The sequence below is a fragment of the Panthera pardus genome, unplaced genomic scaffold (assembly GCF_024362965.1).
Source record: "Panthera pardus isolate Hobbes unplaced genomic scaffold, ASM2436296v1 HiC_scaffold_27, whole genome shotgun sequence".
In the NCBI taxonomy this organism is placed as follows: Eukaryota; Metazoa; Chordata; class Mammalia; order Carnivora; family Felidae; genus Panthera; species Panthera pardus.
This window is the reverse complement of record NW_026526843.1, coordinates 51,906,522-51,925,070: the sequence shown is the minus strand read 5'-3', so window position 1 is coordinate 51,925,070 and position 18,549 is coordinate 51,906,522. Positions and strand designations below refer to the sequence as shown.

General features: G+C 35.7%; 1 long non-coding RNA gene across 1 annotated transcript in view; it reads right to left on the bottom strand.

Moving 5' to 3' along the window:
• Positions 1 to 18,549, bottom strand: part of LOC109260625 (uncharacterized) — a 39,366-nt gene that overhangs the window by 20,466 nt on the left and 351 nt on the right. The gene's annotated exons all lie outside the window — the stretch shown is intronic.

The following is an 18,549-nucleotide window of genomic DNA, read 5'->3' as shown; positions in this document are numbered from 1 at the left end:
AGAGCAAGTGCACAGGTGGGGGAGTGGCAGAGAGAGACAGAGAGAGAGAGAGAGAGAGAGAGGAAGAGACTCAAAAGTAGGCTTCAGGCTTTGAGCTGTCAGTACAGAGCCCGATACAGGGCTCAAACTCACTGTGAGATCATGACTGAAGTCAGACGCTTAACTGACTGAGCCACCCAGGCACCCCCAAATTTTTCCATATAAATAATGAGGGAAGGTGTTCACTTCCTCCTTGGAAATGCATTTATATTCTGTGCTAAAAAAATTGAGTTTAGCTATAAACTATATTTATATATCACATTTTAATGAATTCAATGTAAAAACATCATGTAAAAATTATGTAATAACAGTACAGAAACATGAACAATAACAATGTATGACTTAGTGTATACACAAACAGTATATCCCCCTTCCTCATTCAAGTAATTACTGTTAACAGTTTCTTGTGTATCCTTCCTACAATTTTGCATTGCTATTAAAATTTTCATGCATAAATTATTTGTTTCCTACCTCCATAAGTAGATTCTGAGTTCATTAAATACAGGAAAAGCAGCATACACTTCCATATTCTACAAAACTTCTAACTCTGCTGGATACCTAGTAAGTATGCAATAAAAATAATTGCAGCTGTGATGGTTGTTGACTCTTTAAAAAAAAAAAGAAAGGATAAACTGAAAGCCATGCAAAATGTTATAGCAAGCAGGGCAACATTTAAGGCCAAGTAGTAAAAGTCTATAATGACATTGGTTAATAATCCTAGGGCCACAGTACCAAATTAAGATGAGTCATTTTTTTTTAATTTGGGTAGAAAGACACTCATTAATTTAACAAATTTGCGCAGAATAAAAGCCTGGCTACATTTTGTGGGATATACAGAAGCACAACCATCTTATTATCTACATTTTACAAAGAAATTGAGATTTAGAAAGATTAAGTATTTTCCCAAGGTTATTCAATTAGTAGATGGCCAAATTGGAATTTAAAATGAGACAAAGTCTAGGATCCCTCAAAGGAAAGAAATGGGCTTGAGAATATAAAGAAAATATAAGAAGAGGTTTAGCAATTGATTCAGTTGGGGTGTGTGTGAAAGTGAAGTAGGCAAAATTATTGTGAGGTTTCAAGCCTAGATTTGTCAGGAAATAATTTGACACAATTTCCAGATCTATGTTCAAAACACACATCAATATTGTATGTCCTCATTCCCTGCCCTGAATGACATGGCTAAGGAGTCCCTGCAATTTTGGAGTCTCTATGACACTTTGAGTTCCTGTGAGATCTGATCTCAGGGGAGTTAGGTACTCTGTTTTAGAGATGGATAGACACCAGCTACTCCTTGTTTCCCTCACACGTCCCTCTCTGTGCCCCAAGTTGTGCTAAGAAGTCAAATCCTGGGACCATTTCAAGGGGATCTGCCTGCCAGTTCAGAAAGACCAATTAATTCACTCATTGCTTCTCACCAACTTCCTGCCCACGGGATTCTGACACCTCTATGTTTGTGTGAATACAGACTTCCCCAGCCCATCCATCCCTCTTTCTGTAGTTTGGAGTTACTGGCATGCACATATGATGCCAAGAAGGACAGGAAGTTTGAGTGAGACCCCTTGTGGCCCTGTACCTGAAGAAGTAATGACACCTGGGGGTGTCCACAAGTTAACTTGTCTGCTGTACCTGGGATGGCAAGGCTAAAATAATAAAATATATATAGTATGTTCTCCCCATGCAAATATGAAAACAAGTGTTATTAGTGAAGACTTAAATTTTAAGTTACAAAACATAATCACTCACTAAATAATATTACTTTATTCTCCCTGTATGATTCTACTACTCATACAAATAATACTGGGATTTTGTTATATCAATAATAATAGATGTAAGATGTTTTTGGCTAAAGTTCATCTTCTTAACAGACTCACACCAAGCAGATTAATAAGCTATTCCTGGCACTCAGAGGTTAAAACTTGCCAAGTTCACACAATCAGAGCAGGATCAAGTGTCTGCCAAACAACGATTCTTTTCTACAGATTCCAGGCATGCAAGTTTATGTTAACTGCTGGAGTAGGTAAAAACTACAGCAGGAGTATGGAGGATTTTCTTGTACCAATATATTTTCTAGATTCAAAATGATGCTATTTCCTCATGATATTGAGGAAGCCTTATGACTTTTTATTAAAGCTTATGCAGTAGTTCTAACAAAAATTGCATATGCAGATCCGAGAGCCAACAAGGTTGAAAGAAATGTTACTACAGAGAAATTACAAGAATATTGTGACTTCTAGAGAGACTGACAAATATGAAACAGCATGTCAGAATGCCTGTGTACATTCTCATAAATGCAGTCATATAAAATAAGCCAGAACTATCTCATTAAATTAGATAATAATTACTGCCTGAAACACTCTTCCTCTCCACACTAGGCATCACCATGAATGTTTCTCTCTAAATGTCAAAATTTCCCTTTACTGAAAGCTTATCACTTGCAGAGAGCTGGTTAAAGGGGGAAAAGGCCAAAGTGATATTTGATGGGACTTTCTTCTCTGACATACTTCTAATCTGGAAATCTTCAATTTGCACGCAAATGTCTACATAGATTTATATTCTAGAAACTTTGGAAAATATCCTAAGTCCCAGCTTCTAGGAAAAGATTCATTTCCTCCCAGTATATTCAATAAAATAGAATACTTCTGTGAAATAGAATATACTCATCATGTAAGTATTAGAGGATATAGAGAAAATATATTGCTGTTACTATTATTAAGCTATATCTGCACAGTGACACACACTGGATATTAGAATAGGAATAATGTATTCAGCTGTCGTGATTTGCCATGGTCCAGCACAACCCTGAGAATGGCAAGAATCCACAGATAAAAACCACAATGCCACTTACCCTACCCAGTCATCTTAGTGGGTCACAGTTAATAAGACCTACTAGTTACATTCTTTAGTCAGAATTGATAATTGATAGTAGAAAATATATTTTGAGAGACAACGTATCTCTTGTGAAATATTCATGAAAATGTTTTGTTCAACAGGTATGTTACTTGCCTGAGGATGATCTATCACAACATTTCTGTATTTTCATGTAAGCAGACAAAATAATGGTTTGGGGCTGTTACAGTCAAACTGATTTTTTTTTAATAACAATTGGAAACATATTTGAACCCAGAAGTCTAGAAATATGTGAGCTACTAATTTCTAATTGTCTTGTCTTTTTGCTAAAGACCTGCCCTCTAACAAGTGTCCCACAATATACTCAGTTTAAAAATATGACTTCTTTTACTATATGTATATGTGCACAATTTAACTGCAAAAGTAAATAAATAGTATAAAGAATATGGACATGCAGACATGATCCATAACTATACCCTTGTTTTAAAAGTGATTCCCTTGCCTAAGATGATGTAACTGATAACTAGAGACACAGTATTTGAATCCCAGGTCTGGGTCATTTTAGAGTGAAGAAAGTAAAAAAAAAAAAAAAAAAAAAAAAGTATGAATGATGATCAGCATCAAAATTTGTTCCATTTTGATTTGTATTCAATACTGTGGACACATGTGTGTGTATATAGAAAAAACTTTTGGGGCCCCTGGTTGGCTCAGTTGGTTGAGCGTCCAACTTTGGCGCAGGTCATGATCTTACGGTCTGTGAGTTGGAGCCCCGCGTCGGGCTCTGTGCTGACAGCTCAGAGCCTGGAGCCTGCTTCGGATTCTGTGTCTCCTTCTCTCTCTGCCCCTCCCCCACTCATGCTCTCTCTCTCTCTCTCTCTCTCTGTCAAAAATAAACATTAAAAAAAAGAAAAAAAACTTTTAAAGCTTATCCATGCATAAGTGTTGACTTTTGTCAAAATGCAAGCAAAGATCTACTTGAACAACTAGAATATAACATCATTAATAACTCTTTCTTTGCTTAGAAACTCAAGGACAGGGGTTGTTTTATGATACTTAACAATACAGTTGTCAATTTTGGAAAATTAAATTTGCAATTTCCTCATATTTTATCAGAATTTTCATGTAGAAAATCTTAGGCATGTACTTTAAAAGAAATATTACTTCTCCTAGCACCATAAATAACTCTTGCTGTTTTTTAATGCGATTCATCAGAGGTTCTAAAAGATTAGCTTTGTTTACTAAAAACCTATTCCAAATCGTGTCAATAAATATATGTATTCTCTGTAGATAGATGTAAAAAATGAGCTAGATTTCCCAGAGAATCATTTCATATATAGGACTAATAAATATATCTTAGAGATAAAGAAACAATCTAGTAAAAGGGACAGAATTTCATTGATAGCCTTAGTCTACTGAATAATAATACTATTAGTACTAATTATAGTTAAAATTTATTGATTATTTACTATGTGGCAAAGACTTTGTGCTAAGCATTATATATATTGTCTTGTTTATTCAGTACAAATTTATGAGCCAGGTGCTATTATTATCCCCATTTATTAATGAACCACTGACTTTGAAAGAAAATAAGGTACCTCACATATCTTGGCCTTGAATTTAGTTCTGTTGAACTCCAAAACCAGTTTTATCACTTGTATGTGTAGCAGAGGCACTGCCAGAGAAGAAAGCAAGGCAATGATGAAACATGTGAAAATAAAAACATGTGAAAATAAAAAAATGTGAAAAATAAACATTTATTCTTTTTCAGTGAGAAAACATGCCAGCTAAATCAGAGTTGGCTTCCAATTATGATGCCAGAAGACATAAGGGAGGACCAAATATTGCTTTCACAACTGGAATTGCCTAGAAAATGCAAAATAAATAGTGAGTGGAGGGCTACTCCTTGTGTAGTGGTAGAGAGACTAGAGCCTTAACATATATACAAAGTAAAACATTCCTTAGAAGGGTGGGGGATAGTGTACCTCCAAGACTCACTGAAATTAGCGTCTATCAGAAGGGTGGTTATAGGTTGCATAAGAGTTATGAGAGAAAAAAAAAAAGTTTTCCCAAGGTGGGGTGGGGAGAGGAGTTACCATAAAGAGAAATGAGTATACTGGCTATAGTAGTCAGGGTTCTGCAGAGAAATAGAACCAATAGGAGATTTTATATTTGTGTATGTATGTACGTGTATGTAATATATGTGTATATGTATATACAAATAAATAAAAATAAAAATATATATGTATATTACACACACAAAGAGATTTATTATAAGGAATTGTCTTAAAAATTTAGAGGCTGACAACTCCCAAGGCCTTCAGTCAGCAAGCTGGAGACCAAGAAGAACCATTGGCATAGTGTCAGTCCAAGTGCAAAGGCTTGAGAACTAGGAGAGATGATGGTGCAATTCCAGTCCAAAGGCCAGCAGGCTTGAGATCCAGATAAGAGTTGATATTCCAGTTTCAATCCAAAGGCAGGAGAAAAATGATGTTCTAGCTCCAAGGCAGTGAGGCAGAAGGAACTCCCTCTTACTTCTGGGACAGTCAGTCTTTTTGTTCTAATCTCATCCTTTAACTGATTGGGTAAGGCCCAATCACATTAGAGAGAGAAATCTGCTTTGCTCAGTCTACCAATTCAAATGTGAATCTCATCCCAAAATGTTCTCACTGGCACACCAAGAATAATGTTGGATCAAATATCAGGGCACCTCATGACCCAGTAAAGTTGACACATAAAATTAACCATCACACTGGTTATGTCATCAAAGTGGTAGATGCTACAACTAGTCCTCCTAACACAACACTACTAGGGCAGGCAGGAAAAGGTTGTGTGGAAAAATTGCAAAAGCTAACTGACAGAACAGTAACATAATGGACTCATGACTACAAGGCCATTAAAGCTCTGACATTAAATATTCCCCCAGCAAAGAATTGCTGAAGCAGATTTCCTTATAATAACCAGCTGAGCAGTAGACCCAGTAGAGTTGTGTGGGTAATTACTCCTTAAATATTGCTTCTCAGAATGAGTTTTTCACTGACACGGTATATTGGAAAGATACTAACCAACAAAATGGTAAATCTCTGACCTCCCTCTCCTTTAGCCCAGAGCTACTTAAGCAACTAATGGGAGTATGGTGGGGGTGGGAAATCACCTAAAATACCAGAGAAGTCAGAAATTGCTGTGATGGACCCAAATAAACAACCTATATTGAAATGGGAACGCTCATTGAAAGAATTATCACCAACCACAGTGCAAACCTCTCTCCTCTCTACCATTCTCCAGGATAAAGTAAGCATGCAATTAATAACTTTTTAAGGGAGAAATACAGATCCTTACACAAGACATAAAACAAACAAAGCCTACAGAATACTATAACGTAGGTAGAGAAACAAAAGATAGGTTAAAATAGGGGACCTATACAAAAAGAGAAAAAAACAATTTCATGAAAAAAAAGTGTTGATAACACTGTATTGTAGAATTGAAGTTTGCTAAGAGGGTATAACCTAAATGTTTTTAGCAAACAATAAGTAAATAAATAACTACATGAGGTAATGGATATATTAATTATCTAGAAAATGGGAATCCTTTTACAATATATACATATATCAAATCACCATGAGGTAAACTTTAAAAATTGTACAATTTTTTGTCAATTATACTTCAATAAAGCTAAAAAACTAAAAAATAAAAGTGGAAAAGGAAGGCAGAGGAGTTGTCGGCTCTGAATAAGAAGGAAAGGGTTTGTGAACCAAGACACATGAGTGGCTTCTAGAAGCTGGGAACAGCCCTGAGCTGACAGCCAGCCAAGGAAATGGAGATATCATCCTATGACCATGAGTAACTGCATTCTGTCAACAACCTAAATGGGCAAAGAAACAGTGTTCTCCTGGAGCCTCCAGAAGGGAACCCAGCTTTGCTGACACCTTGATTTTAGCTTAAGGAGACCCATACTGTACTTTTGACCTACAGAAATGTAAGATAATAAATTTGTGTTATTTTAAGCTGCTAAACGTGTAGTAATTTGTTACAGCAGCAAGAAAAAACTAATGTACACCAGTGGTGCACAGAAAGTAGAGGGAGAAAGAAGAGGGGTATGTTACTCAGCTGTCTTCTGTCTAAGGAGATTTCCAAGCAATAGATCCTTCAACTTAAGGAAAAAATGAAAATGGTATGGAGGAAAAGAAAATAAAGATTTGTCCTGAGTGCAGACTTTCAGTTATTCCCAACTTTTAATTAGCCATGTAAACAGTACTGACACAGTATTTTTTAAAAGGGGGGGTATTCAAACCATTTTTGGCTTTGTAATTGATGTTTATTATTATTAAAAGGGAGCATATTTTCTAATCTTTCTTCTTCACCTTGAAAAGTCAATCAATAATCAATAATTCTATATCTTCTTTTAGATCTGGTTCAGTACCATTGAAATTCAAATCAAATAAAAATCAAGGAAATTCAAATCAAAACCATTTTGAGATATCATTTCACACCCTCTAGAATGGCTAGAGTCATGAAGAGAGATAATAAGTATTGGAAAATATATAGAGAAATGGATCGCTCATATAGTGCTGGTGGGAATATAAAATGGGAGAGAGAGTAGACAGGAGAAATGCTGGGTTCCTTTCACTTCAGTATTGTTTAAAATAGAAAGTTATAGACTTGTCTCAAGGGTTCAGCAACTACAGAAAACATCTTGTCAATTACTAACAAGATAACTTGAAATCTTAAAGTGAAGAATGTAAAAAAGGTATAAACTATGTTCAACATCAAAATTTATTCTGATGTGTATACTGGGGATGTTTGAAGTTTTCAGGCATTGTCTGCCACTGAGGGTGATGCTGTTAATGTATTTTGTATCTTTATGAAAACAGTAATCTATGCTGGATAGTCATTTTCTCAGCTAGGATTTTTATAACTAGATTAATTGGTAAATTTATCTTACCCAAATTAAAATTAAAAACAATCCTCCTGAGACTTCCAATTCATCTTTACAGATTGCAGTAGACTTAACTTTGCAAAAAAAAAAAAAAAAAAGATATAGAAAAGGAGTAGGTAAGTCTAACTGACTTAATCATCTGTCCAGGGAATTAAAAGTAAGAGAACATGTGAAAAGAGAAGGGGGAGTGAAGCCAGACAAAACTAGAGATAAAGTAGAACACTAGAAAACAGTGAAAGACAAGCTGAAGCAAAGAGAGAGAAAGGCAGTTGAAAGGATGGTTTAGGTCCTGCAATCAAAAATTATTTGGGGGCACCTGAGTGGCTCAGTTGGTTATGATCAGGTCATGATGTCAGAGTTCGTGAAATTGAGCCCCACATTGGGCTTTTTGCTGACAGTGCAAGAAGCCTGTCTCTGATTCTCTCTCTCTGCCCCTCCCCTGCTCACACTTGCTCTCTCTCAAAATAAATAAACTTAAAAAAACTTTTTTGTCCATTTGCAGAGGGAAATTCACATACTTCACATATAAATGAATAATCCAAACTGAGAAATACGCTATTATAATGGTTTTATCTGGAACATGGTGACTAGACCAGTTGTGGCAATGATGGACTATATCTTGGAGGAATTGAGTTTTTCAACTTTCTCACTGGGAAAACAATAGGCCTTTGACAGGAAGAGAGAAAGATATTCATTTTTTCTCTAATCCCCAAGAAAAATGGGAACTCTAGCGTCATCTTTAAAGGAGGGGGTCAAGGGGACTCTCCCAAAGGGAAATAAGTTGGCATTTGCAACGTGTATGGCATAAGGAAGGACTACCATTTAAGGAATCTTTGTGCAGAGGCATAGACAATGAATCTCTGATAGCTAGTTTTAAAATTTCCTTTTTTTGTCTGATAATTTCCTTCTATTCCCAAATCATCACTAAAATTTTGTTAAGCATAAGAGTCAGATATTAGCTGTTTTAGGGGTTTACTTTTTGGTGTTATGTGTTAATTTTTAATGTAATGTGGATTGGGATAAGTGGCAGCAACATGGAGAAGTGGTTGTAAGACAGCACAGTATGACCAGTGGAAAAGTCTAAAGCACTTGCTCTAAGAAAGTGACAAGCAGACACACTTTTGGAACATATAACCAAGTATTTTCTAGGTTTCTCAGAAATACTTGGAAAAGGAAACTAGGCAGAGACTAGTAAAGTTACTTGAGGGAATGAAGGCTGAAGTTACGTTATTTGAGTATTAAAGGGAAATGTAACCATTGAAAGTCAGAAGTGTTAGAGAAACTTGGTTTTATAGTAACTGTTAATTGCACAAAAAAATGAAAGGGAAAGCATATGGTTTTCTGAACTTCCCACTACTTACATATTGTATGACCTTGGGTAATAAGTAGATACAATGAACCCAAGATTTCTTACCTATGAAATGAGAAAGTAGATCATCTCTAACATTTAGCGTCAACATTATTGGAATTTGTGTTTGGTCTTAAGGTGACCACTATGAAGGGTCATAAACTATGTGAATTATTTTAATACATTATTTTTAAAAATAGTCTCCAATACTGCATAGCTCAAATATGTGCCTTCATAATTCTTTGTTTTCTGACTCTACAGCTCCACATAATTGTCTATAATTCTAACATGTTCTTTTTCTTCCACTATATTTTCTTCTGATCACAACAGTAAGTTGTGACCATTATATAAAATTTAGAATCCCCAAAATTATGAATATAAATTACCTACACCCCATTACATATAGATAACTAGTATCAGAATTTTTGTGTACTATATATAATTTACATATATATGCACGTATTTCCATATTTTTGACACCGTTTTCATTAAACAACTTATCGTAGTTAACTTTCAATGTCAGTACAGAACTGTAATATTATCTTAAATGCCTTCATATTATTCAACTGTCTGAATAAAGTAAACATATAAATTGAATCCCTTTTTCTGGACATTAAAATTGTTTTTGACATTTTCGAATTATAAGCAATACTGAAATTAACATTCTTTTTTCTAATTAAAAAATTTTTTTCTAATAAAAAAATTTCTAATTAAAAATTTTTCTAAATAAAAAAATTAAAAAATTTTTCATGTTTATTTATTATCAAGAGACAGAGACGGAGCATGAGCATGGGAGGGGCAGAGAGAGGGGGAGACACAGAATCTGAAACAGGCTCCAGGTTCTGAGCTGTCAGCACAGAGCCCAAAGCGGGGCTCGAACTCAAAAAACACAAGATCATGGCCTGAGCCGAAGTCAGATGCTTAACTGACTGAGCCATCCAGGTACTCATCTTTTTTAAATTTTTAAAAATATTTTTATTTAATTTTGAGCGAGAGACAGAGCATGAGTGGGGGAGGGGGGCGGGAAGAGAGAGAGGGAGATACAGAATTTGAAGCAGGCTCTAGATCTGAGCTGTCAGCACAGAGCCCAACCCAGGACTCAAACTCATTAATTGCTAGATCATGACCTGAGCCTAAGTTGGATGCTCAACCGATTGAGCCACCCAGGTGTCCTCAAATTAATATGCTTATAATTGGTTTTGCTGTTATTTTCTTAGATAAATTCCTTGAAGATTTGCTAGGTCAAGGAATATGCACATTTTTTTAAATATGAAATTTATTGTCAAATTGGTTTCCGTACAACACACAGTGCTCATACCAACAGGTGCCCTCCTCAATACACATCACCCACCCTTCCCTCCCTCCCACCCCCCATCAACCCTCAGTTTGTTTTCAGTTTTTAAGAGTCTCTTATGCTTTGGCTCCCTCCCTCTCTAACATTTTTTTTCTCCTTCCACTCCCCCATGGTCTTCTGTTAAGTTTCCAGGATCCACATAAGAGTGAAAACATATGGTATCTGTCTTTCTCTGTATAACTTATTTCACTTAGCATAACACTCTCCAGTTCCATCCATGTTGCTACAAAAGGCCAGATTTCATTCTTTCTCATTGCCACATAGTGTTCCATTGTGTATATAAACCACAATTTCTTTATCCATTCGTCAGTTGATAGACATTTTGGCTCTTTCCATAATTTGGCTATTGTTGAAAGTGCTGCTATAAACATTGGGGTACAAGTGCCCCTATGCATCAGCACTCCTGTATCCCTTGGGTAAATTCCTAGCAGTGCTATTGCTGGGTCATAGGGTAGATCTATTTTTAATTTTTTGAGGAACCTCCACACTGTTTTCCAGTGCGGCTGCACCAGTTTGCATTCCCACCAACAGTGCAAGAGGATTCCCGTGTCTCCACATCCTCTCCAACATCTATAGTCTCCTGATTTGTTCATTTTAGCCACTCTGACTGGCATGAGGTGATATCTGAGTGTGGTTTTGATTTGTATTTCCCTGATGAGGAGCGACATTGAGCATCTTTTCATGTGCCTGTTGGCCATCTGGATGTCTTCTTTAGAGAAGTGTCTATTCATGTTTTCTGCCCATTTCTTCACTGGATTATTTGTTTTTCAGGTGTGGAGTTTGGTGAGTTCTTTATAGATTTTGGATACTAGCCCTTTTTCTGATATGTCATTTGTAAATATCTTTTCCCATTCCGTCGGTTGCCTTTTAGTTTTGCTGATTACTTCCTTTTCAGTGCAGAAGCTTTTTATCTTCATGAGGTCCAAATAGTTCATTTTTGATTTTAATTCCCTTGCCTTTGGAGATATGTCAAGTAAGAAACTGCTGCAGCTGAGGTCAGAGAGGTTGTTGCCAGCTGTCTCCTCTAGGGTTTTGATGGCTTCCTGTCTCACATTCAGGTCCTTTATCCATTTCGAGTTTATTTTTGTGAATGGTGTAAGAAAGTGGTATAGTTTCAACCTTCTGCATGTTGCTGTCCACTTCTCCCAGCACCATTTGTTAAAGAGACTGTCTTTTTTCCATTGGATATGCTTTATTGCTTTGTCAAAGATTAGTTGGCCATACTTTTGTGGGTCTAGTTCTAGGGTATCTATTCTATTCCATTGGTCTATGTGTCTGTTTTTGTGCCAATACCATGCTGTCTTGATGATGACAGCTTTGTAGTAGAGGCTAAAGTCTGGGATGTAGTAGAGGCTAAAGTGATGCCTCCCACTTTTGTCTTCTTCAATATTACTTTGGCTATTCGGGGTCTTTTGTGGTTCTATACAAATTTTAGGATTGCTTGTTCTAGCTTTGAGAAGAATGCTGCTTCAATTTTGATTGAGATTGCATTGAATGTGTAGATAGCTTTGGGTAGTATTGACATTTTGACAATATTTATTCTTCCAATCCATTAGTAGGGAATGTCTTTCCATTTCTTTATATCTTCTTCAATTACCTTCATAAGCTTTCTATAGTTTTCAGCATACAGATCTTTTACATCTTTGGTTGGGTTGATTCCTAGGTATTTTATGATTCTTGGTGCAATTATGAATGGGATTAGTTTCTTTATTTGTCTTTATGTTGCTTCATTATTAGTGTATAAGAATGGCAACTGATTTCTGTACATTGATTTTATATCCTGTGACATTGCTGAATTCATTTGGTGGTTCTAGTAGACTTTTGTTGGAGTCTATTGGGTTTTCCATGTATAATATCATATCATCTGCAAAAAGTGAAAGCTTGACTTCATCTTTGCCAATTTTGATGCCTTTGATTTCCTTTTGTTGTCTGATTGCTAATGCTAGAACTCCAACACTATGTTAAACAACAAGAATATGCACATTTTTAATTAATTTTTTAAATTTTTTTTTTGAGAGAAAGAGAGAGAGAGAGAGAGAAGCAGGGAAAGGCAGAGAGAGAGGGAGACACAGAATCTGAAGAAGGCTCTAGGCTCTGAGTTGTCCACACCAAGCCTGACAAGGGGCTTGAATTCATGAACCACAAAATCATAACCTGAGTCAAAGAAAGAAGTTCAACCAACTGAGCAATGCAGGCACCCCAGAAATATGCACATTTTGAAAATATTTTCCTTGCTCATTTATTTATTTTTTGAGAGAGAGAGAGAGTAGGGGAGGGACAGAGAGATGAGGAGAGAATCCCAAGCAGGCTCAGTGCTGTCAGGGCAGAGCCCAACGTGGGGCTCGATCTCACAAACCAAGCCATGAGATCATGACCTGAGCTAAAATCAAGAGCTGGCAGCTTAACCAACTGAGCCACCCAGCTGCAGCAAGGAATATGCACATTTTTTAAGGTTTTTATTAACTACTGCCAAATAATACTCCAGGAAATATGTACAAACCTTTCCACTTGCAGTATCTGACATGGAATTTTCTTCACATTATGGAAGAATGATAGCAACTTTTAAATTTTAATTTTGCCAACAAAACAGGTAAACATCAGTATCTCATCATTATTTTAATTTTCATCTCTTTTATTCATAGTGAAGGTGAGATTTCTCATATTTATTAGCCAAAAGGCTAATATACATATAAAAATATTTTTTGGAATTGCCTCTTTCACTCTTTTACAAGTTTTCTTAAGTTTGTCATTCATCCTATATATTGTTTTATAAATGATATGATTTTAAGTTGAAACTATCAAGACAGATCCAAAAATTAGATAAGGAATGTCACCCAGTACTCTTTCTTCTACCTTTCCTTAGGTACAAGGTACTCTCCAGATCACTACCACAAAGCAGGTTGATAGATAGAGAAGACATGCCAAGAAAAAAATCTTAAACATCAATAAATTCTTGTATTTTTAAAAAATATCACATGATGCATTTTTGGTGGATGGAAATTAATCTACCCTGAGTAACAAAACTCTGACTCAACTGCTCTTTACTATACACAAATACTTTTTGTTTACTAAAAATATTAGAACAATACAGAGATTTAAGCCATATTTAATATCAAATTAGTTTTTCTGCATCAAATAAAAAAAACTAAATATACTCTTTTCACATAAAATTATTATGGTAATTGAGGTATCATTTCTGATCTCTTGCTTCCTCATGAAAATGAAATGAAAATCAAATTGTTGGGATAATACTTCTTCCAACATGTAATTTAAGATATAGCATTTTTTTTTTTGTTGGGTCTTGTCAAGTTATTCTTTTTTACTATTAGACTTGTGAGAATATTTAATAACACAAGCTAAACAAACCTAAACATATTTCAAAAGACTTATTTCTAAAACCATTGTCTAGAAAATCAACCAGGGATTTCCCTAAACTAGAGAAATTTTCTGATAAATTACCATGTGCTGCTTAGTATAGATTCAGTTACAAAACTGAATTCATTTTCTTAAACCTCATCATCTATACAGATTTTTAAAAAATAGCTATGTTCTTTCTCTAACTCTTCACCTTAATTAAATACAGCTGTAGACTTAGCATAAAGGAATATCAAACAATTAATTGGCAACCCGCTGACATGATAATTAGGCTAAGAAAATCCAATTCTTCCAATATTTAAAAATATATTATATTTTTGGAATGCTTTCCTTGCAGCCTAAACCCAGACAGAAATAACAGCAAAAAATTTACATGACTTACTTGTCTTTGTGCTTTTCTTTGTTTTTCAATCCAAAAAGTGAAGAACTCTATTAAAACTTGAATTATACTTAAATAATTATAAGTAATGCATCTTATTCCTGAAATCTTTTTTATTGGATTTAAAGAGATGTTTTTCCTTAAAGCCAGACCGGCTGATGTGAGTTAATAACAAATTCAGCAAATCTAACATCATGATATTTTACCTGAAGTTGTAAATAGTGGTGATATTTGAAGGGAAATATTACATGAAATATTTTTACTCTCCTCAAATTTCATTTTTTATGGGATGTGGTGCAAATGTTTTAAGTAGATGTCATCTGATATGCTGTTCGTTGCCTTTCACTTCTCACATCTCATGCTCTCTTAAACTTTTACAAGCAATTCTTAAGAATAAACTTCCTAACCAAAAGAACATTTTTAGAAACCACATCAAAATATCACTAACCTGTTTTCTGTGAACCCTATTAATACTCTGGCTAAAACTAGAAGAGGTTGTATAAAAAGCATTCCACACTGGAAATAGTTTGTAAATCCCTATTTTACATAGAAATGGGCAACTGCGTTCTGGAAATGATCCAGTTGTATTCAATATTACTAAAGAAAAGTTTTTATTGCATAGTCTTTTGGTAAGAAAACAGATTGGGTAGAGTACTGGCTCTTTAAAGAAATGGATAAAAATTCAAAATGATCTTGAAAGACTGAAGATATAGTAATGATGCAGGCAGGTAGGTGTTTACCAGGAACTGATTTAGGGAGGAAAAAGACAAGAGAAAACTGGAATGATTACATGAAACCCATGAAAGAAGATTTTTTTCCTCAAAGATGGACATAACTGGATGTGTGAATACCTATTGTAAAATCTTTAATATCATTATATTTCATTGGAATTCCAACTAAAACTAATTTATTCTAATTATAGCAATCACAATTATTATTATTTGAATGGTTACTGCACACCAGTAAGTATGCTAAGTATTTGATAAACAATATCTCATTTAAGCCTTACAATAATTCTATGATGTAGTAAGATAACAGCCACATTTTGTAGATATGAAAAATGAGGATTAGAGGTATTAAGCAACTTGCATAAGGTCACAAAGCCAGTAAGTGACAAAAGTGGGAGTCAAACCAAGCCTATCACAGACTTCAAATCCCTGCTTTCATCCTCTACAATGCTCAAATCCTATAAATGTCCCTTTGGGTTATGCTCAAGGATGCTTAGGAGTAAATCTCTTCAGTTTCTCTTCCCTTCTTACGTTGACTGATTTAAAAGGCTCTTTATTGCTGCTGACTACAGGAAAACAGGGAATGATAAATATATAAGAAGTTGGAAAGGTAAAAGAAATCTTTAATGGTAATAGATCATCCTGAACTTAACCAAAATATAAATTTACTAAGCCATTTCTCATCATACCCCTGAATATGATGGATATGACCCAGGGGCTAAGCTCCACCCAGTGGTCTTATTAAGCTATAAACCTTGACAAAGTTACTCAGACATGAGTTACAAGTGGATTCAGGGGGCACCGCTGCTAGATAAGATGAAATTCTTAGTTTTCCTCAATAGATGAACAACCACTTTGTCTGCAGGTTATACTTATTTTTTCTCTGCTGCTTCCCTGAGCCTTTGTGTGTAGTCTTGAATATAGACAAAGAAGGTGCTTTTTTAGGTGGTAAAGTATGGTAGAGGGTGGTACAGTAGAGCAGTTAAAAACATGGACTCAAGCCAGACAGCCAAGTTTAAAACCTGGCTTTGTCAATTACCATTTGTGTGAACTTGGACAGGTTACTTAACCTCTCTGTACCTCAGTTTCTCCATTTGTTAGAAAAAAATAATAATTGTACCAATTCAAGATTATAGCAAGAGGGCTGCCTAAGTGGCTCAATCTGTTAAGCATCAGCCTCTTGATTTCCTTTCAGGTCATGATCTCAAGGGTCATGGAACCTGTGATGGGCGTGGACCCTGCTTAAGATTCTCTCTTTCCCCCTCCCTCTGCCCCCTCCCCTGCTGTAATGTGTGCACTCTCTCTCTCTAAAAAAAAAAAAAAAAAGATTGTAGCAAGATTACATACATAAATAATAATTTGTATATTCCTGGTACATAGTAAACATCACATAAGCATTTTCTATTGATACTATTAAACTTTCAAATTTTACAGAGAAAGACCTTGTAATTCCTTCTTCTGTCCCTATGGGAGGTCCTGGCCACTGGAAGTCCTGTTTGCTTTTCACCCAGTTTTATTCTCCTATAGCATAGTCACAGATCAGTGACTAACACACTGGAATACTACCCAGCAATAAAAAGACAGCTATTAGTACAGGTACAATTTGGATGGACGTTAAGGTTATTTTGCTGAGTGAAAACAGGCCACTCTCAAAAGGTTACATACTATATAATTCCATTTATATAACCATCTGTATAACTTTTTCATATCAAGACAGAAAACAAATTAATGGTTGCCAAGCATTAGGGACAAGAGGGAGAACATTAGTATATTAGTATTAATTTGTGATGATGGAACAGTTCTGAGTCTTAATTGCAGTGGTAGTTCCATGAATCTGTACATGTGGTAAAACTGCATAGAACTATGTGGACATACACATGCACACACACACATACACACACGAATGCGTGTAAAATGTGTCAAAATCTGAATGAGGTTTGTAAATTGTACCAACTTAACATCCTGGTTTGGGTATAGTACTATAGTCATGTAAGGTGTTAACCATTTGGAACAGCTGGATGTAGGGCATACAGGACCTTTCTATACTGTATTTGCAAGTTTCTATGGGTTCTTTAAAGGTCTCAAAAAAAGTTTTTGGTTTTTTTTAGCAAAAGTTTTTTTTTTTTTTCTTTAAGTGTTAAGGGAGGCTTTTACCAATAAATGAATCTGGGCTAATTTACATATTTAGCCAAAGCCAAATTCACCACACAGGTACTCCTACTGAATTAGGAGAGTTGTTAATAGCTGTGCTGCAGAAAAAGTTTTCTGAGGTCAATACATTTAGAGAGAATTATATACGTCCCTCTCAGAATTATATACGTCTTCTCTATATTGCTTTGTGGTTCTCAATCCTGCATGTGCATCAGAATCATCTGACACACACTGGAAAGAATATCTTTCAGTTTCAATGAAATTGTAACCAAAGAAAAAAAAATGCAAGACTATGAATCAATGCTTGCTTTCACAGGTCTCAAGCCCTAAATATTTGATTTAGGCCTGTGGCAGATAGTGAAAGCAGCAAAAAAATAACCCCTTTTGGAAACAGCTCTGATGAGGAAGCATGGGGCAAGCTGAGGGCAAAGTACATACTAAAAGCACCCACCCCCAGGTAGAATATGTATGATATTCCTCTGACACTCCTGACTGCCCATAAACAAAGGTAAGTGAAGAAAACAAATGGCTGACTGATACAGACCACAATCATGCAGGACAGGAATCTCTTTCAGTTTATGTATAATTTAGTAAACTGCAAGAAAAAGGCAATGTCATCTATACGCTAATTTCCAGAAGCCTATACACTCCTTTCCCTAGAGCCCTAATATCACCCTTATCAAGATGTTAAGGGGGGTTAATTCCTTGCCATGGTGATGTGGGAAACAAAGGAAAATGAAAAACTAAATTCCCTTACTGACTACAGCCCATTAACAAATCCGTGAAACAGGTAGAGTGACCTTCCTCTAGGAGCTCAGCTGCTTAGATGATGACACTTTTCTAGGGACAAAAGGGAATCTTGGCTTAACATTATCCTAACACCCCAGGATCCTGTGAGTCTCCCCGAACACATAAAAATTCCTTTGCAAACCTCCTTTATCTTTAACCACCAAGTATATGTTGGCAATTGTACTCCAAGCATATGACCCCTGATATACATCTGAAGGGTCTCATGACTGACGTTTTACTGTTTACACATCTGAAAGGTTCATGACTGAGGCTTTACTAAGTAGTAATAAATGATGTTTTCCTAACAACAGCTAGCCCCTCAAGGTCCTGGAAACCTTGCTTCCAAAATTCCTTAGAGACTTACGCTGTCCCTAACCTCTTCCCAACCTGAAGGTATATAATCAGTCACTCTTCACAACCCCAGTGAAGTTCTTTCTGCCCATGGGTCCTGTCCCTGTGCTTTAATAAAATCATCTTTTTACACCAAAGACATCTTCGAGAATTCTTTCTTGCCCATCAGCTCTGAACCCCACCATCACCCCAAAATTTCATCACCTCCATAACACAGAACAAAAGTGGAACTGAAGTAAAGAAGAAAATTAT